At 40.5% G+C, this 21,455-nt stretch overlaps 1 protein-coding gene across 3 annotated transcripts in view; it reads left to right on the plus strand.

Annotated features, from left to right (window-relative positions):
* The first annotated feature begins 513 nt into the window (after window positions 1-513).
* The window catches only part of STRIT1 (small transmembrane regulator of ion transport 1), a 37,629-nt gene continuing 16,687 nt past the window's right edge, over window positions 514-21,455 (plus strand). The window contains exons 1-2 of one of the 3 annotated variants that reach the window (XM_042999232.1): window positions 522-647; window positions 18,616-18,692. The gene's annotated coding sequence lies outside the window, so the exon portion shown is untranslated. Of the gene's footprint in view, window positions 648-18,615; window positions 18,693-21,455 lie in introns of all 3 variants that reach the window. The other 2 variants (XM_042999233.1, XM_042999235.1) reach the window with 2 other exon arrangements.

Raw genomic sequence — 21,455 nt, forward strand, 5'->3', positions numbered from 1 at the left:
GCAACAATCATATGACAATTTCTTTATAGAGCCAGGCACCAGCCTCAAGGCACCAGCTGAGGGCTATAGCCCTGGCCATTGGGGCACCTGCACCCTGGGGAGCCCCCCTGTGAATGCCTGGCCTCTGGTGATACCACTTCTTTCCTGTTGTTCCCCCACCTGTGGTGGTGGTAGCTGCTTCCTGCAGTTAGTAATATCCAGATTATTTTAGCCTGCGAATTTTTGCTCTTTCAGTGCTCCAACAACCATACAACCAAGTCCTGAGTTAAATCCCCTCTGTTTTAAATACCTAGCATAACTATTCTCTTGACCAGATCCCAGCTGATAGCATATACCAAGAGAAACAGTTGGCACCGACCAGACCAGAGAGATGCCAGAGATGGAGCAGAGGGGCAGTAACCAGAGAACGAGCTGGAGCTGTGCGGGGGGCAGGAACTAGAGGGAGGATTTCTAGGGCAACCCACCCAGTTGGTTGATGATGCAGCTTTGGCAGAGTGTGCTGTCATAATGGCGCCCCCACCAGCGTTTCCTGCTCTCTAGCTGAGTGGCCTTGTCAAAGCCTCATCCACTACTTACAGCATGGGTCTTCAGTTTGCAAAATGTGAAGGTTAGTCCAGAGGAATCCCATGCCATGCTTCTTTTTGGCTGTAAGTTTCTCTTGAATGGTTGACAGTTTTGCCCAGGTCCAGGTCGGGAAGACTCTCCTGTTTCTTTCCATATGCTAAGGGAATACAGGATTAAGAAAGCAGAATGATTTGGCCCCCTGGCATGCACTGCCTCCTGAACAGGTAGCAGAAAGGTTTTGTACAGCCTCTGTCAGGTTCAGATACCAGTCAGCCAGAGGAGGCAGCACATGTCAGACTTGGCAGAAAGCGCTGCCACATGGCACTGACCATGTCACAGTGCAGCATGTTGCATGTCAGTATGATTGTGTTTGAATGGTGGTCATTCCAAGTGTGGCAGCAAGATGAAGTCATAACCAGAAAGCTAATTAGGTTCCTGGGATGGTGCAAAAGGAGGCACTGGGCGGGATTCCTGAATATGGTATAATTAAAATGACTATGCATGTTTTTCCATATATAAAATGTACTGCCTTTTCTCAATAAGTTTTACAAGAAGGAATAAAGTCTAATTGCTTGCCACTTAAAAAAATTTTTTTAATGTTTATTTTTGACAGAGAGAGAGAGAGAGAGAGAGAGACAGAACATGAGCGGGGGAGGGGCAGAGAGAGACACACACACAGAAACCGAAGCAGGCTCCAGGCTCTGAGCTGTCAGCACAGAGCCCGAAACAGGGCTCGAACTCACAGACCGCGAGATCATGACCCGAGCTGAAGTCGGATGCTCAACCGACTGAGCCACCCAGGCATCCCAGTTTGCCACTTTTTAAAGAACTGGACTTTTTATTTTAGGTCTATTGTACGTGGCAGCTAGGTCTCCTTGGTCTTAATATAATTAGTATGGAAAAAGCTTTGAATTTGTTCCTGTGAAATTCCCAGGGACGTGTCTGCATCCTGCCTGTGGGCTTCTGGCAAAACCTGTTTTGTATTCTAAGGTGACCCAATATCAAAGCCTTATACCCTCAGCAGGTGAAGATGATGATATTGGACACTGAAGGGATCTGGGACTCTGAAAAGCATCATTTGCAATTAGTTTGAGGGTAGGTAGCTCAGCTGGCTGGCTTTCAGGTTGTCAGTTACCATGAAAAAGTATCTGCTGGATATTGAATACCTATAACAGTAATAGTATCCTGGGTATCAATCAGTTGGAAAATAAATCCTTTCAGGGTGGGTCAGATGTTGTTGGTCTTTAATTTCCACGGGCCAGATCATTTTCTGGTCCTGATATAAGCATTCAGAGGACTTGAAACCATTCTTTTTTGGCCACATATGAGTGAGGCTAAAACAGCCGCCATCCATTTTCAGCTTGTACCACCTACTGAGCCAACCCATCCCCAAACCATGGTCAGCTGCTCGTAAGGGATCCCCCATATGGCTGTGGCTTTGCGTTGAGAAAACGACAACGTGGTTGACAAGGGGGTCTGAGCTACCAGCTCACACAACTTGCTTGTGCCCTTTGATCTTGCTCATTTGGGATCCCAGACATACTATTTCCATCTTGTGATGAATTGCTGCTGGGCTCACTGGACACTATGACTTGGTGGGTCTGATAATAGGCCCACGTTCATGCTGAGCAGTTCTGGATGCATGATTGCTCTGGTGGTGTCCCATGGCCAACCACTCGACCTCACACATAGCCCAGGAGCAAATGAGAAGGTGTTTTTCTTTAATTTTTTTTTAACTTTTATTTATTTTTGAGAGACAGAGCATGAATGGGGGAGGGGCAGAGAGAGAGGGAAACACAGAATCCAAAGCAGGCGCCAGGCTCTGAGCTGCCCAGACGCAGGGCTCGAACCCATGAACTGTGAGATCACGACCTGTGCCGAAGTCAGACGCTTAACCGACTGAGCCACCCAGGATCCCCGAGAAGGTGTTTTTCAAGAGGCCTTGAATTCTTTCCTGCATGGGACATGGCCGTGTGCAAGACGCCCAGGGCCTGTGTGGTCATCCTCCACTGGGGTTTACTACACACTCCACACGGCGTCTCTTCCCACAGCTACTATCTCTCACGCTATAGGGTCTGCCGGTTCACAGGCCCAGGTGACAGGACTCCTTGTGCACCAGAGCCGAGACCTGCTGTAGAGCTCTTCTCTTCTCTGGGTCCCACTTAAGGCTGGTGGACTTTGTGTCACCCACTATGGAGACTGAAGCATATTCCCAGGTGTGGCACATGCGGCCTGTAGAACCTCAATGCGCTGAGCTAACGTTTTCAAGGTTGAAGGTGTAAGATATAATAATTTGTCTTTTCCTTTGGAGAGGATTTACTGGCATGCCTCTTGCCACTCGACTCCAGGATTTTTATTGATGAAGTCCCTTGAATCTTTGTAAGGCTTATCTTTTACCTTCTGGAGCACATGAGTCTTTCCAAAGCCTCCGGCACGCTAGACTTCTCAACTCATCCTGGCCAATTAGCATAATGTTATATACGTAATGCATCAGTGTGATTCTTTGTGGGATATCCACATAGTCCACACATCTTTGGAGTATATTGTTACCAGTGGAAGGAGAGTTGACATGGCTCGGGGTTTGTACAGTCCTGCCTATTCCATGTGAATGGAAACTGTTTCTGATCTCCTTTTCTTTAACAAACGTTTATTCAATTTTGAGAGAAAGCATGAGTTGGGGAGGGGGAGGAGGGAGAGGGGGACAGAGAATCCCAAGCTGGTTCTGCACCCACAGCAACAAGCCTGACAAGAGGCTTCAATTCACGAATTATGAGATCATTACCTGAGCCAGACACTCAACTGACTGAGCCACCAAGGTGCCCCTGAACTTCTCTGATTAGAAAAGAAGATATGTCAAATCAATGGCCAGAAAAATACCACATCTGGCATAGTGGCTGCAATTGGGCTATTCTTTAGTTGAGTTTTCAATATTCCACTCTAGAGCCTGTTTGTTTCTCCATGGGCCAGACAGGAGAATGAAATGAAGATCTGATGGGTACCACCATCCTGCATCCCTTTAAAAAAAAAAAAAAATTAACATTTATTTATTTTTGAGACACACACACACACACACACACACGCACACAGAGAGAGAACAGAAGCAGGGTAGGGGTAGAGAGAGACAGGGAGACACAGAATCTGAAGCAGGTTCCAGGCTCCGAGCTGTCAGCACAGAGCCTGATGTGGGGCTCAAACTCACAAACTGTGAGATCATGACCTGAACCGAAGTCGGACACTTAACCAACGAAGCCACCCAGGCATCCCCTTTTTTTAAAAAAAAAAATTTTAACGACCATCCTTCATCCTTTAGGTCCTTAAGGGTAGCATTGATTCCTGCCATCTCCCCACCCCTTGGACCTGATATTTTTTAAAAGTTGGTGGTGGGCATTTTCAGAGGCTTCAGTTTGACTTTCCCCACCATGATACCCCTTATCTCACAAGTTGAGGCCCCGACTTGTGTTATAGCTACCGACAAAAGCATTGATTAAGCATGCCAGTCCCAATTATGAATTCAGGAACAAGGTAAATCTTATTTGGTGGGCCCACAGACCCAGTGGACTCCATCTATCACATCATAACCCCCTCCTGCAAAGAGGAGGACCAGAATGATGCATTGTCACAAATCGGGAATAGATGGTAAATATCAAAAGAATGGCACTGATGGTGATGGTTACAGGAACTGGAAGAAAAACATTGGAGCTGAAGACCCTTATTCTAAGATCCTTATAAATATAGCATATTCCTGGAGTGGATGCTTGGGAGACTTATATGTAAGATGAAATTTATGTAATGTAAATTTAAATGTATATGTATATCAGCTAATAATCAGCAGGGGTGCATTATTTTTATTTTAGAAATAGTTATCTCCACCCCCTCCCCAAAGAATCTCAGACACTTCCATCAAAATAAAATAAATTACTCATTGGAGCTTACTAATTTTGAATTGACAGGCATGGATCCAAGGGAAATATGGATATGAGCAAGTAACAAGAACCCGTCAGCTGCAGTTTACTTTCATCCTTAAGTGTGTTGCCCTTGACAGTTTTAATAACTATTTCTGTCTAAGTTACAAAGCTTTGTACTGTCTGTTTGGCTTTTAGTTAAATTGGCTCCCTGAAAAAGGAATATATGCTAACGCTCATGCTCCAGTTGCTTTCAAGTAAAGCAGATTAGCAATATCATGCATCATGTCGGTTTCTGCTCAGTAATCACAAATGTTGACATGTTTCTTCAAAAATGTATTCACTACATCTGCTGCTTTCTGAAAGACTGAAATAGTGGCTCTTTTTTTGGAAATGGCATTAATGGCATATTGATAACCACGTTTGGTTACAATACACATTGTGAGATCCATATGCAGAATAAAAGGCCCATCTCTCTTTCCAAATGGATTGCTATTAAAACTCTCAGAACTCTCAGCTCTGGCTCAGCTGAGCAGGCAAGTGGCCCAGCAGGAGCCAGTTCCTTTGCCTTGACTGTCTTTCACAGTAATGAGGGCCTTTCGTATTTGGAAGGGACATCAAAGGTCATCTAGTGGCAAGAAGATCCCACATCTGACATCGCATTTATCAGATTCTCCTGGGGAGCTTAAAAATACATCCATCACTGTCCTTATGCAGGCCCAGTAAATCAGAATACCTGGAAGAAGAACTTGAAAAACATCAGCCAGATCTGGGGATTGCTGATCTGGTCCAGCTGCCTTCATGATTTCAGTAAGTCTTCATATTTAGAGTCAGAAGTAAGTAGGTCTTGTTAAACTTATCTCCAACATCTGGTTGTTGAACTATTTGTGAATGTCCTTGCACGGACAGACCAGAGCCATCGGGTTTTTATCTGATGGGGCATCATGTCCTGTTCATCTCAATATCCTCCCACAGAGCCTCTGCTGTGCCTTGTTCAGAGCCACAACATAACACAGTTTGAGTCAGATGAATTAATAAACTTAGATTTTAGACTTTCTTTCAGACAAAAAGGGAAAAAATAAATGTCATTCTTATTTTCTTTTTGTACCTAAACATTGGCTGTATCAGAACAAAAACTGTTGTAATTATTTAAAAGCATGAAGTGGATTCCTTACCCATATGGAGGAATTTGAAGTTCTTCATTGCCATCTGCTGGAGTCAGTGCTGCACTAAATCCAAACTGCTGTAGTATACCAAAGCTTCCCCCGTAAAACAGTTTATATGGCTAATAATGCTGGAACTCCTATCCCCCCCAGGCCCCAGGCTAAAAGCCAGGTGCCACCCGGAGACATGTGGATGCAGAGTTGTGGGAATGAGGAGGTGTGGATTCCAGCCGGGTATCTCCAAATTTCGTCTCTCCAGACACGTATTCATGCTCAGCTGCCTTCACTTCTGGGGGCAAAGTGGAAGCTTCTATAGTGAATGGTTCTGATCCTTGAGCTCAGAGAGAACGCTCCTTTCCCAGTTGTTTGGTGGGAGAGTGAAGCTGAAAGGGAAGCAGGCTCAGCGTCCCGGGACTGAAGCTGTGTGTGCGCTGGGCACACGTGAGCCCGTGGTGTCCTCTGTGAGGTGGAGACCCGAGCTACTCACAGACTAACACATGCCTCCTACTGTTAGGACAAACTGTCTGGAAGCATCTGTTTACTTATCCTTAACACAGTGTAAATCACTAACTTTATTCATCCTTTCTCATCCTTCTGTGAGGATGTAAGGTGGGTCTGTGTCCCTGAAGGACCCTTCCCCGGGTCTATTCCATCCTGTCCATTACTTATAGCAGGAGATTATTAAGGACATTGAAGAAAAAGTGCATCCTATTCCCTATTATAAGAAGGATGGGTCTTTTCTTGCTTTTTCAACATATATGAAACAGGATGACCCAAACCAAGCGAACCTGAACTCAAAGCCTCAAATTTGCTGGGATAACTCGAGGACAGTGTTGTCTCTGGGCTGGATGGCCCTTGGCTATCACAGGAGTGGAAGAAACTCTTCCTTCCCGTGCTATGGCTGTGGCTGGGCAGATGGAGGGGACGTACTTACCCGGAGCTCTAAGCACTTACGTGTGCTGGCATAGGTGTGCTTTACTTACACGATGCCCTTGCCCCTGGGCCTGCATCAAGCTGCATGTTAAATAGGGGACGTGTAGTAGGTTTTTGTTGCCCTGAGTCCTGAAGCATGAGACCTTTACTGGTCTCCGCGGGACACATTCTGCCTTTCTCTTCTCCTGGGTCCTGACTTTTTTGTTCTTTTTCCCTTTTCCCAGGCCCACCTTCCCCTTGGCATCTGACCAATCCTCAGCCATGACTTAGTTCTAACAGGTGACAGGCAAGAAAAGTAGCCAACACTTGGAAGAGGAGAGACTGGGGCAGAGGAGGGTGGGGCGGGAGCGGGCCCCAGAAAGAGTTTGAGTTGGGTCATCATTTCAGCGCTAGGGCCACGTCCTCCCTGAAGCTATCTGTGATGATGACTCTACTCCCCCCTCATGACCCACCATTATCTGTACCTTTCACGGGGGCCACTTGTCACATTCTGCCTTACTTAGAGGTGCTACATACAGATAAGAACTCCTCTGGCTTATGATCTGTTCTGGGGCAATTTTCAACTTTCAAAACAAAAAAAATCATCTTTCTATCCTGCACATCGCAAAAAACACCATGTGACTTACTTTTAATATTAAATACTTGTTGAACCAATGAAAGCAGGAGATGGGAGCTGGGTTTCAGCCTGAGGCTTGTAGCTCACAAAGAACAAAACCTCCCAGTGTAAAGGGAAGTGAGAGTGTGTCGACTCACTGGTTGGGGCATTCCTGGGGAAGAAAGAAGTTATCCTGTAGATGTGCCAAAAAGTCTCCATCAGAAGTAATTCAACCTCATTGTGGTGCCTGGGTGGCTCAGTTGGTTAAGCGTGGGACTCTTGGTTTCAGCTTAGGTCATGATCTCACAGTTCACACGTTCCAGCCCCGCGTCGGGCCTTTCACTGACAGCACGGAGCCTTTGGGATTCTCTCTCTCCCTCTCTCTCTGCCTCTCTCTCTCTCTCTCTGCCTCTCTCTCTCTGTCTCTCAAATAAAGTTAAGTTTTTTTTTTTCAAGAAGAAATTCAACCTCAGAATGCAATGGTTAATAAATTTAGGAAGTGAGTGAAGTACAAATTATAAATGAGTACATATATTTAGATGTTCATTTATTTGATGCATAGAATGAAAGTTTTCACAATTAACGTAAACCCACAGTATGAGTGCAACAGAAGGCAAATTGAAAGTGTATAGATGACATTTATCCAGTTTCTGAATAAAAACCAACTATGCAAAGCCATGTTTGGCTCAGGAGCACAGCTCCATCATGTGGCATTTAATAATCCCCACCAGCCCTCCTGTATTGGCTACAAATGTGGTTCTTCCTGTCAGTCATGTGGGCATTATCCCTGCAGCAAGTGCAGTAGGTAATAGAGATAGGTTGCACTGAAGTTAGAAATGTCATGGATTATGTAGCTCACCCTGATGTCCTAAATGTTGTGGTACTGTGCTCTGAGTCTGAAAGTCAAATAAGAGCTGGACCCATTAAGAGTAGAAATATTGAACTCACATGGTCTGAAAAAACAAAAACTGAGCTCATTTAGTAAGGCATGCTTGCAATTCTCTGCAATTAAAAACTGTTAGTAACCATGCTGGATAGGGACCCTCCGTTCTCAAGCGTAATTACAAGAATGAACCGAGGGTTTGCGATCTGCTCACTAGAGGGTGTTAGACACTAAAGAGCTGCCTTCTCAAGGAGCGCTGAGCTGGATTGACCAAGACTCAGGAAAACAGATGCCAGACTTCCTGGGACAGGGCCATCTTTTCATAGATTTTTAAAAAAGGATCCTTTACTAGTATGGTCAATAAATCAGAATAATTTTTAAATTGTTTTTCTAATTTTACTGTAAATGTTCACTGGAGGAAAACAGAAAAGTAATAGAGATACCCTAACATATGAAGAGCATTTTAATTCACTTATAAAGTCCACATTGAGAACCAAACATGATTAATAACAGGTTTAACCACAGACTTGCTAGAAGCTGAACATTCTTAAGCAACACAAGCCACGATTTCATATGGTTTCACTTAGTATTTTGGTGTCTATCTTTATTTTCTTTCCTATGCTTATAAAGTGTTAATAATTTATTTTTACTTGATATTATACAGAGACTATGTATTAACGTTCATGTATGAATATATTACTTATAAGTTTATGTCTAGGCTTTGCATATTATGTGGATCAATATTAGATTATTCTCTAAGTTTTGAAAGGTAATTTTCAAGGAAATGAATTATCAGTCCAAACTTTGTCTGAAATCACTCAGTTTTCCATAACTGTAATTTTTTTCAGCTGCTTAACAGAGACAAAAAAAGGCGACAGGTAATTAATATCAGTTGTATCAATTGTATCTTGCTTGTATCAAGCAAGATAGAGAATAAAAAGCAATGGTTCTTGATATCAAAGATTGTGTAATCTAGCCAGGGAAATGACACTAATAGCATTGCAGGAATGAATGATAGTGAAGTAAGCAGAATGCCAGTGCCAGTCCAATATTCCTGTAACATTGAGTTGTAGACCCTGCCTGCTGAAGAAGCTCCGAGAAGGAATCAGAGTTAGGTGAACTTTTCCAACAGGCCTCCCAGAAGAAGCAGAATTCAGAATACAGTTTTGAGAAGGCAGGGACTGTGCCTAACTTCTTCATTACTGCATCCCCAGCGTTCAGGGTGAGGCCTGGAAGGCAATTTGTTTCTTAAAAACGTCAGCACCTCTGCTCTTTTTATGTAAGAATGGTGATACTGCCCTCCAGGGGAGGATGTGTCATTGAAGATATTTTCCAGTCCTGTGAGGAGGCCATTCACTCATGTATCAGGTTTTCCTACTATCTTTTATTAGAGAAGTAATGAGGTTCTGGAACACTGTCTAGGGCCATAAGTCAGAGTGCAGGTCATTAGCTCTTATTGCAGGTGAACTTTTAACCTTAGCTTCACGAGCACGGAATGAGCTAATCCGCCACCGGTGATATACAAAATATGCTCAGCAGAAGTATATTGTTTTTTTTTTCTTTTTCTCTGTTGTCTTGAAACACCTGGAATAAAAGGGAAAAAATGGCTAAGAGAAGCTTAAAGGTATGGGAAGATGTGTGATGATGGAGTTTTTTTCCCTCTGTAGTCTCTTGAAACATTCTCACACAAAATCCTGTTCTGAATAAAGTATGAAGGCTAGAATGAAAATTGCAGTGCACGGTTAAGCCAGGCATTCAAAATGCCTTACAGATTTTGAAACTATATTCTGGTTTTAATTTTTTCATGCTATATGATCGGTGCTGGCTGTAGGCCATGCGTCCTCTCAAGTTGGAAACCTCTTGCCAGGCAGAACATTGCTGGAAGCTATTAGAGACGCCAGCTCTGTCAACACAGGACACTCGTGGGCTTAGCTATCCTGCATGGGCCTAGGGCCGAGGTAAAGAACTTATATTAGATGCATTTGAATTTTGTGACTCAGTGACCACATTTCCCAGCTTTGAGGGCCAGGCAAAAGACATAAACAGGTTTACCCGAGATATAAAATCTGGCTACAGTTTCCTGGATTGCACACAAAACACTGAAGTAGCTTAAACATTTAAACATTAGTGTTGCCTACCACTTTAGGAACTACAATCCCCTACTAGATTCAGTGTGAACTGGTTGCAGTGATGGTAGAAAACAAGAATGCATTGAAACTTCTGAATGCTATTAATGAATAGCTTCTTAATGAAGCTATTATTGCAGAAGGAACCCCGCTCTGGGATTTGGGTTTCCTTGTGTCAGTGGCTACTAATTAGCTGTACGTCCTTTGGTTAGTGTCTTCCCATTTCTGGTCTCACTTTCCTATCTGTAAAACAGGTCAAACTAGGCAACCTAAGATCCTTTCTTGCTCTGCCACTGTATGCTTCACAGATAATAGCTTAGTCAATGTATCTTAGGTGTAGAAATGATTCTGAAACTATTTGTGTGTATTAACCTTGAAAAAAAAGGTAGGCTTCTGGTTGAGGAAAAATGCATGACAGATTTCACGTATTATACCCCAAACTGTGCCACTAAAAAAATCAATGCAATTTCTAATATTCTGTACATTTGACTTAAAAATAATTAATGATTTTCTGCTTTTCAGGTTGGTTTTAGTGAATGTAACTGACGGCAACATGTACTTGTTTGTATTATATTTTGTTAATTGGCAAAAAAATTTCAGGGAATTTGGTGGGGTGGCTGGTGCGAGCCATTCTAGTTTTGAGAAGCAGTGAAGACTGAGAAAAAGAAATAGTTTACATTTTACATTTTACATTTTATTGGGATTAGGTGTTTGGAAACAGAACTTCCTCGGCAGCCGAAACACTGTAATGAGGGAAATAAAATGTTCCTGGCTAAGTCAATGTCCCTGTGCATTCATATTATCTACCTATGAGCACATGTTTTGAATTTGGGCCTGAGTATCTAATGGCATGCAGAGTTCTTCACTTGATGTCTGCTCATCAGGGTGATGTCACACTTGTCTGGCCAGGAGCTATTGCTAGATGAAATTTTCTTGACTCAAGGATCATGCTGTGTATGGTATGTGCATGTGGTGGGGGATAGACTCTAAATACATAAGTATCAGACTTCAGCAGAGGTCAGTGATCTCAGAATGGCATTACATCTATTTCTGCTCTTACCAAACTTATACTCCAGCTTTTTTTTTTTTTTTTTTTGTCCTGGTGATTTTTCCTCTTTGGATTTTACCTGAGTAGACAAGCATGAAATGAAGTTCTCTTTGCATTTTACTAATGTCAGGAATTCTTGCAGCTCAATATCGCTGATTGGTAACGGTCCACCACACCAGGGACAGGTAGTGGCTTTACGCAATGCCCAGGACTCCTTCAGTCCACCAGCTGCCCCAAGGATCACGGCCCGCCAGTTCACAGCTGAGTCCTTCCCCAGGCATTGCTCTTAGCCTTAGGGGGTGACCTTGCCCCAGTTTCCATCTCCTTCCTAGGGTGGCCTACGTCCAAAATCCGGTCGATGTGGAGGTACAAAGGCCTGGCCTCCTTGTCTCAAGCTTGCATGGCCCTGAGGGCCATCCCAGCTTCATGGCCTCCTATGGGATTCACTGAGGCTGACTGAGATCTTGATCACAGCTGCATCACAGTTTAACCTCGCCTTCTGCCCAGTTCCACATCTCTTTTTTACCTCACCATGTCATTCCTCAGAGCCCCCAGGGAAGCCTCCTGGGTGCTAACCTCGGGCTCACAGTCTGTTTCCCTGCAAACAGACTGAATGGGAACTGTTTTCCCATTTAATGGTGTGAGCTTCCTCAGTGTCCATGCTCAATCCTAGTAAGATAAACTCTTCTGGAAAAGTTAATATTGACTGTCTGGAATATTAACACAAAAAATTTAGTATTTGTATTTTTCACTTTAGTGTCTAGTAGAAAATTCTAAAATAAAAAAAATAAATGACTCTTTTACTTATTGCAAATATTCCTAAAACCTCATTCCTTCTTTGGATATATTGGAATGGTCTTTAAAAAATTATAAAATATTGTTCAGTATGGTAATCATGGCCTCTTTTAATAGTGTCTTTATATGATTTATCCACTAGCTTTTTTCATCTTCATTAGAATGAAAAATTAAAATGCTTGATATTGTTCATAAGAAATAATTAGTGCAGCCGAACACACATAGAACTGGATTTTTTTCCTTATGATTTATTTCTTCACTGTTGTGACTCAAACCACACACATAAATAACAATGAAAATTTCAAAGAAATAGCCTAAGCTGGTACTACTTTGTACCAGTTTATATGCACATGCCCTGTACCTTGCATGAAAAATCCATTTTTATAAATCCATTTTTAGGATTTTTTGGGGGGAGTCATAATTGAACTTAGTAACTTTTGTCCACCTTTTAACTAAGCCACAAGAGATATTCAACTGAGATTGTTGACATATGCCTCTTAAAGAAAGTATTGTGCTTTTATCATGATGATCTCTTGCCAGATTTAGAAATTAACAAATGAAACAAAATAGATTTTATATCAAAATGGCACCTAGAAATTTCAATTGATAGATGTATCAAATATATAAATAAATGACATAAATTCTATTTCTCTAGGAAATAGAGGAATTTGAAACTTTGTAATATCTTTTATGAAACAAAATCTGTCTCTTTAGTAATAAAATCAAGGTGTATTTAAAAATTTATTTTAGGCTGAAGCTCCCCAATTTTTCATGCATGGGATGCAATATTTGACATTTTTCAGTTTGTTTTTTTTTCAAGCTCAAGGTGTTCATAGCTCAATACAGTTTACAGAATGGATGCTTTTCCTTATCAAATGACCACTGTCTGTATGGATTGATATTATGAAAATCATGGGGTTGTTCAGGCAGGGGCAGGGAACTGTATCATTAGCATCCACTATGCAGGCTATAGAAAACATTTCCAGTAAAAGCCTGATGCTGCCATCTTGGAGTTGGCAGAGAGACAACATGGCTATGGTCAGGGTGAAGCAAAGCCTAATGTTCAAATGGCATCTGAGACACATATGCTATTTATAGAGTTGAGAGAGTAATCTGGTAAAGGAATTACACTGGGTTTCCATAACCTGTCTTGGAAGCCTGTTCTATTCCATCCATGTCTCTACTTGGGTGTCAAAGTTAAAGAGACCTCTGGTTAGAAGTTTCAGAAAATAAGTTCTGTTTCTTACTCTTTCTAACTGGGTTGTTCAACCTTTCTCTCTGGGGCTATTTCCAAATTTCCAAATTTGGGGTCTTCCAAATTTCACTTGTGTCTCTCAAAGCTGATGGGGGAAAAAAATAAAAAAAAAAAGTGCACAGATGCTGATATTTAAGGGAATACAATGCCCTTTGAAAGATCTCAATAGGAATTAAACATATAAGTGTATAAATGGAGAATCATGTAACTATTTGTCAAACTTATGAGGTATAACAAATTCATTATTAATAGCTGGGGCAAGGGATATCACCTTATGTTTCCTGTCCTGATGAAATCTGATATCTTTCCAAATGGTGTTGATCATCGTTGTTTTGGCATCTGGTACCTTCTTTGCTTTGGGAAAGGTTTTGGGCCACAAAAAGGTAGTGATTGCTTACAGCCAAATCAATTGGGGAAATTTTTGGTTAAATTGATTTCTTCACTGTAGAACTTCTCAGATCCTATATTATGAGTCTTCAAGAAAGGGATATCATAGTGTCACTTATCTAGATAATTTGATCACAAAATTGTTTTTGTGTGTGCATGATTCATTAGTGTGCATTTGAAAGAGGGATTTCTGGATCAGTTTTGGAAACGTTGACCTTAGTTCTGTTTTTGATTATAATATTTTAGATAGTTTTTCCAGCTTTGTAAAATGAATTGGAAGTTTTAGAATTTCTCCCCCCCGCCCATGCTTTGAAAGTCACTACAAAAAATTGCAAGGATTTGTAACTCTTAATTCTTCTTGTGTAAGATGGGCTAGATGACAAAAGTCATCCCACATTTGAGGTTCCATGAGAATTATTTTTTGAGCAATAAAATTTTATTTTTATCCTTTTTCTTTAAAAGTTTATTTATTTATTTTGAGGATGGGGGAAGGGGCAGAAAGAGAGAGAATTCCAAGCTGGCTCAGTGCTGTCAGCACAGAGCCCTATAGGGGGATTGATCCCACAAGTCAGATGCTCAAATGAAGGAGCCACCCAGGAGCCCCACCTTTTTTGTTTTTTAAACACAACTTTCTTAGGACCCCTGGGTGGCTCAAGTCGGTTAAGCAATTGACTCTTGATTTCAGCTCAGGTCCTGATCTAATGATTCATGAGATGGAACCCTGTGCTGTCAGCATGGAGCCTGCTTGGAATTTTCTCCCTCTCTCTGTCTCTGTCTGTGTCTCTCAAAATCAAATATAAATAAACATTAAAAAAATAAATACAACTTTCTTATGCAACATAACTTTTTCTATGTTGGACTTCCTAACCAGCAAATAGGCAATTCAAGGGATGCAAGGAGATCAAAGATTAATGATGATGTGAATAAATTGGACTTTCTGGAACCACCCTTGCTTTTCATAAAGGAATGCTGAACTTTAGTGACTTTAGCAGTCCACATGAAGACAAGGGTCTATGAGGTTGGAGAATCCATGCCTGGCAGCTGACTGCCTGATATCACCTCTTACAGGGGGTAGGAGTGGTGGGGGGGCAGGGTATAGGTGGGTGTATATCAAATCTCAGGGACCTGTACTGAAAAAACACATTTCTATTTCACTTAAACCATGTTACTCAGTTTCCAGATTAAGATTTTTTTTGAGTACCACTTTGCACCACTGAGGTACCTGATATTTACAAAGCATCTTATATATAACCTAGTTTTTAATTTTTTGCTGTGCTATTGTATCTACTCAAGGTGTTAACAAAACAGGCCTGGTCATGTTTTACTACAATATGGTTATTGATCTATATTTATGTTTTTCTACTTGCTCTTGAGTAAGTTTTGGAAATTCACACAGTGGAAATAAATTTTAGGTCCAAGATGAAGCCACTCCTGACCAAGGTGCTATGTCAGCAAACCAATTTTTGTGTTTCTATAACGTCCCCCTTGACCAGAAACACGTATATCCAGTCACCCAATATCCAAATACTAATTTCCTTATTCCTTGATTTCTCTAAATGAGGTCAGATATACAGCACCAGCCAATCATGCCCCATTTTCTGTTGCCACTTCTTTTTTAAAAATGTTTATGGGGGCGCCTGGGTGGCTCAGTCGGTTGGGCGGCCGACTTCGGCTCGGGTCATGATCTCGCAGTCCATGAGTTCGAGCCCCGCATCGGGCTCTGTGCTGACAGCTCAGAGCCTGGAGCCTGTTTCAGATTCTATGTCTCCCTCTCTCTGACCCTCCCCTGTTCATGCTCTGTCTCTCTCTGTCTCAAAAATAAATAAACGTTAAAAAAAAAATTAAAAAAAATGTTTATGTTTTTATTTTGAGAGTGAGTGGGGAAGGGGCAGAGAGAATCCAAGCAGGCTCTGCACTGACAGCACAGAGCCCAACCGGGGCTCAAACTCACCAGCCATGAGATCATGACCTGAGCCGAAACCAAGAGCCAGATGTTTAACCACTGAACCATCCAGACACCCCTCCCTGTTACTACTTCTTTTTTTTTTTTTTTTAATGTTTTTTAATTTATTTTTAAGACAGAGAGCATGAGTGGAGATGGGGCAAAGAGAGGGGGAGACACAGAATCTGAAGCAGGCTCCAGGCTCCGAGCTGTCAGCACAGAGCCCGACACAGGGCTCGAACTCACGAACCATGAGATCATGACCTAAGCCGAAGTCGGATGCTCAACCGACCGAGCCCCCCGGGCCCCCCAACCTGTTACTACTTCTAATGCTCTATAAAGTTTGCTCTTGATCCAAATCCTTCAGGAAGAGTGTTCCACTGCTTGTGAGACATTGAACTCCCTCAATCCATGGATTGTTTTGCCTTCAACAAAGGACAATAAACTTGTTACTAACTTTAGTTTTGTCATTTGACTTTGCCTTTGCAAAAATTATGTATTTTACCATCTTTTTAAAATCCTACTTCTCAACAGACGATGAGCAACAGAAGTCATATGTTTTCCATCTCTCTCAAGCCCATATCAACAGCACAGTGTTGCACAAGGTAGACATTTATAAAATGTGGTGAGATCATGTCTGCAGGTCAGCGTTGTCATTCTTCATAGCATCATTCTGCACATGTTCGTGTGATACTGTAATATAATGAGAAATGTATATTTGGTCTTCTCTGGTTCCTGGCAGAGCTCCTAAAATCCTTGGAATTTCCTGAATGAAAGGGATGGGGGGAACATCTTTTGTAATTCATAACAAGCCTCTTTCAACTATACCAGAGTCATGCTAAAGAGGTGACCCTTAGAGGTAGGGGACTGGTTGTCAGAGGAACCAACCCTGTGATTAGAGGTTTGTAACTTTCAGCCCCACCCTCTGATCTCAGGGAGGGGAGAGGGGCTGAAAATTGAGTTAATCACCAATGACCAATGCTTTAATCAATCATTCCTGCATAATGAAATAATAAAGCCTAAAAAATTCTAAAACATAAAAATTCTAAACAGTGGAGTTCAGAGAGCTTCCGGGTTGGAGAATTCATCGATATGCTGAGAGAATGGTGCACCCAGAGAGGCGTAGAAGCTCTGTGCTGCCCCCCTTACCCTACCCTGCATAGTTCTTACATTTGGCTGTTCCAGAATTATATGCTTTAGACTAAACCAGTCATAGTAGGTAAACTATTTTCCTGAATTCTGTGAGCCATCCTAGAAAATTATCAAACCTGAGGAGAGGGTCATGGGAACCCTCCATTTACGGCCGGTAGGTCAGAAGTACAGGAAGCCTGGACTTTGAAACTGGTGTGTGAAGTGGTGGCAGTCTTGTGGGACTAAACTCTTGTGGGTGTGTGCTAATTCCAGGTAGTGTCAGAACTGAATTACAATTCAATTGTAAGCGTTGGAGAATTTGTTGTTGATATGGGAAACCAACCACCACCCTTGACATTTAGTGTCAAAGGTGTTCTGGGAATAGAAATAGATCATAGTGTTAGCTAGTGATAGCTATCATCTATTGAGTGGTCGATATTTTGCCAGCGCTCACCATATATTGTTTCTAATTCCAATGATCTTTTAAGATCATATTCTTGGCACCATTTTACTAATGAGAAAACTAAAACAATTGCTTAGTAAAGTTTATATTTCAGATAAACTGAGTTTTCAGTTCTCCCTAACTTGCGATCCCTGCCTACCCTTACCCCACACTAGGCTACTACTACATGTCTCTATAGCCGTAAGAAATCTACCTGGGACAATTTATTCAATGAATATATACTGAGTGCCTCCTGTGGTCCCATTATTCTGCAGGATGCTGTGTGTCAGAACATAACAGAAGGAGAATAATAATAGTAGGAGCAAACATTTAATTCTCAAAAAAATAGATACTTTTATTGTCTTCCTCTTACAGAGGAGAACAGTGAGGCACAGGATTGCTATGTAATTTGTCCAAGGCCACACAGCTGAGTGGCAGAGCCATTACTGAAACATAAGACATCTGACTCCAAAGTTGAAATGCCTCTTATATGCCATCCCTTATATCAATGCGTTTTGAGTCTGATTTGAAAACAAAACAGATATACATAGTACAGCTATAGAACTATGATTCCATAGTATCCATACAAATCTGAAAGAACATGCTATAACCTTCATATTCAAGACAAAAATATCTTCACGGATCTCATATGCAAGTTTCGTGAGCTGCAATGTGATTCAATAGCTTATAATGATCAGTTCAGTTACTTGGTTTAACTACAAATTTTTGTTCAGTGAATTTTTTATGTCATCTTTTGATTGAAATTCCCTAAAAAGAAGCTCCCATCATGACTATTTCTGCCATTCTGAATCTCAAAAAGACAAGGACCAAGAAGATCACATATGAGCCTCTGAATAGAATATAATATCTTTGGTGAAATGCAGTTGGCTCATTTAGACATAGTTCTGCTCAAAATAACCTAGATGGGCTGGATGGAATTTATTGCATTACTAATGTTCTAAAGGCAGATTTCCCAGTAATAACTCACCCATGAAACTCTACTTCAACAAAAGGCTACTTGATGGCATAGAATAAACTGAAATGCTTTTTTTACAGCCAGAGATTTCCAAACCATCAATACCCCCATCCCTGTAAGCAAATGGGTCAGAAATATTTATGAGGCACCTTGCATTTTTATCACCTCTGCAATGGAATATAGCAATTTCATCATGACCACATTCCATCTCTACCTTTATTCTGGTGATGGACTCCTTAGCATATGATAAGCAATCCATTAGTGAAAGGAACTTTGGCATTCAGAAAGGAATGAAGGGGAAAAACATAGAAGTTGTTGAAACTAGTTATTTTTGAGCAATATACTATCAATAGCTAAACTAAGTCTAATAGTTAATTTCAGAACAATGTCAGCATAGGCAGTTGGGAAGATAGCTGCCTGGTAATTTAATTGATCTGCTGAAGGTATTAACCATTTATTTTTCTTTCTTATAGAAAGAAACTTTCAGTTGATCTTGGTAAATTCCAAATGGCCAGCATTTGAGACATGATGTAAGACTCATCACAGACAGGTTAGCTTTGTTTTCCCCCTTTTTTTCCTAAGAAAGAAGCATGTGATAATAACTGCTTTAAAAGCATCTCTTTAAAGCTGTCAGAGGTCAAATTAAACATTAAAGCATTTTGCCGTTGATCAGCATTGCTGTTTTGTCTTTCTTCCTTGTTAGAATGCTATATAGAGAAAGCCAATATGTGATTTTACATTAATTTTTTAAGAATGATTTTATTATTTATGTAAGTGTTGCATGATTTTTATTTTAAAATTCAAGCAACTCAAAAGTTCACAAAGAAGAAAACTTAAAAAATGAACTAGAAAAGGAATCTATATTATATTAGCTAATATAGATAATAATAAAGTCTAAGTATGAAAAAACATCAAGTAACATATATACTTTTGTTATTTTAAATTATTTTCTTTTAGAAACCCTGGTTAAAAATTTGGTTAGCCAACTGTCAAATTTCATTATACATTCATAAGATATGAGACATACATTGTTTAAACTGAAATTTGTAGATGACCTTATATGAAATGCTAGTTCTAGATTATTCTAGTTTTTATTTTTTATTTTTTAATTTTTAATTAAAATACTTTTTTTAGTTTATTTATTTTACTTTGAGAGAGAGAGAGAGAGAGAGAGAGCAAGCAGGGTAGGAGCAGAGAGAGAGAGGGAGAGAGAGAATTTCAAGTGCTCCACACTGTCAGCACAGAACCCGATGCTGGGCTCGTACTCACAAACTGTGAGATCATGAACTGAGCCAAAATTGAGCCTGATGCTTAACTGACTGAGCCACCCAGGTGTCCCTTTATGTTTATTTTTTATTTTACATTTTTATTTTAATTCCAATTAGTTAACATACAGTGTTGTATTAGTTTCAGGTATACAATATAGCAATTCAACACTTCAGTCCATCACCAGTGCTCATCACAGGGGCACTCCTTAATCCCTATCACCTATTTAACTCATCCCTATACCTACCTCCACTCTGGTAACCATCAGTTTGTTCTGCATAATGAAAAGTCTGTTTCTTGATTTGTCTCTCTCTTATTATTTTTTTTCCTTTGCTTGCTTGTTTTGCTTCTTAAATTCCACATCTGAGTGAAATCATATGATATTTGTCTTTCTCTGACTTATTTTGCTCAGCATAATATTCTAGCTCCATCCATGCCATTACAAATGGCAAGATTCCATTCTTTTTTATGGCTGAATAGTATTTCATTGCATATATATACCATTCCCTCTTTATCCATTCATCAGCTGATGGACACTTGGTCTGCTTCCATAATTTGGCTATTGTAAATAGTGCTGCTATAAACACATGGGTGCCTATATCCTTTTGAATTAGTGCTTTTGTGTTCTTTGGGTAAATACCCAGTAGTGTGATTGCTGGATCATAGGGTAGTTCTATTTTTAACTATTTGAGGAACCACCATACCGTTTTCCAGAGTGGCTGCATCAGTTTGCATTCTCACCAACAGTGCAGGAGTGTTCCTTTTTCTCCACATCCTTGCCAACACCTGTTGTTTCTTGTGTTTTTGATTTTAGCCATTCTGACAGGTGTGAAGTGATATCTCATTGTGGTTTTGATTTGCATTTCCCTAATGATCAGTGATGTTGAGTATCTTTTCATGTATCTGTTGACCATCTGTATGTCTTCTTTGGAGAAAGGTCTATTCATGTCTTCTGCCCATATTTTAATTGGATTATTTGTTTTTAGGGTGTTGGGTTTTATAAATTCCTTATATATTTTGGATACTAACCCTTTATTGGATATGTCATTTGCAGTAGATTTTACTTTTCAAAGGAAATATGGCTTTGTATGAATACAAATTTCATTGTGTTAATTAATATTAATTTGTTATTATTAAGCACCCATGCACAAAGCATTTTTTTAGTCATAAAGATAAATATGGTAGCAGAGACTAGGTAGGTACTTGGACACACAGATGATATTTACTAACCTTCCTTCGCATTAGACTTGTGACTGAATTCTGTCTGGTGGAATGTGGATAGATTGATACACAACTTTAGGGAGAAACCAGAAGATCTCCCATGCATTTATGTAAAGGCTTTAATTTCTTTGCTTCCCATAAAGATCTAGTGAAAGATTTTGAAGTTCTAGGTGTTAGTGGGGCCACTGGATGAATGAAGCTCTTGATAATTATTTTTACTAATACTTATTGGTGAAACCTTATAGAAATTATTTTTTCAAGTAATATACTGTAGGCATTGATTTTATATACAAAAATCACTTCTGTAATTATGATACTTTCTTCCATACAGTAACCCAATTCCCTCCACTTTTTGTTCTATAATTAACATGCAGCTAGATTTCTGTCATTATCATATGATTTCTAGAGATGCCTGAAATCATTCTAGCGTTCTGTATGGGAAGAGACTTGGATGGATTATCTTTCTTTTCTTGCCTTAAAAAAAATTTACTCTGTTATCACAGATCCTGGGTGTTCATTTTATTTCCTTTCTATGCTATCAGATAAGTTTTCCTGCTTTTTAAAATTAAGAATAAATGCACTTCACACAAATCACCACAAACCTCTCATATTTTTCTGCTGTCTACATGCTTTTCTCATATCTTCTTTCATCATCATGTGCAACTTTGATTTTCCTCAGCACTTTTAATTTTTAAAAATGTTTATTTATTTTGAGAGACAGAGCGAGTGAGCACACAAACAGGGGAGGGGCAAAGAGAGAGAGAAAGATACAGAATCTGAAGCAGGCTGCAGGCTCTGAGCTGTCAGCACAGAGCCTGACATGGGG

The sequence above is a fragment of the Panthera tigris genome, chromosome C2 (assembly GCF_018350195.1).
Source record: "Panthera tigris isolate Pti1 chromosome C2, P.tigris_Pti1_mat1.1, whole genome shotgun sequence".
NCBI lineage: Eukaryota > Metazoa > Chordata > Mammalia > Carnivora > Felidae > Panthera > Panthera tigris.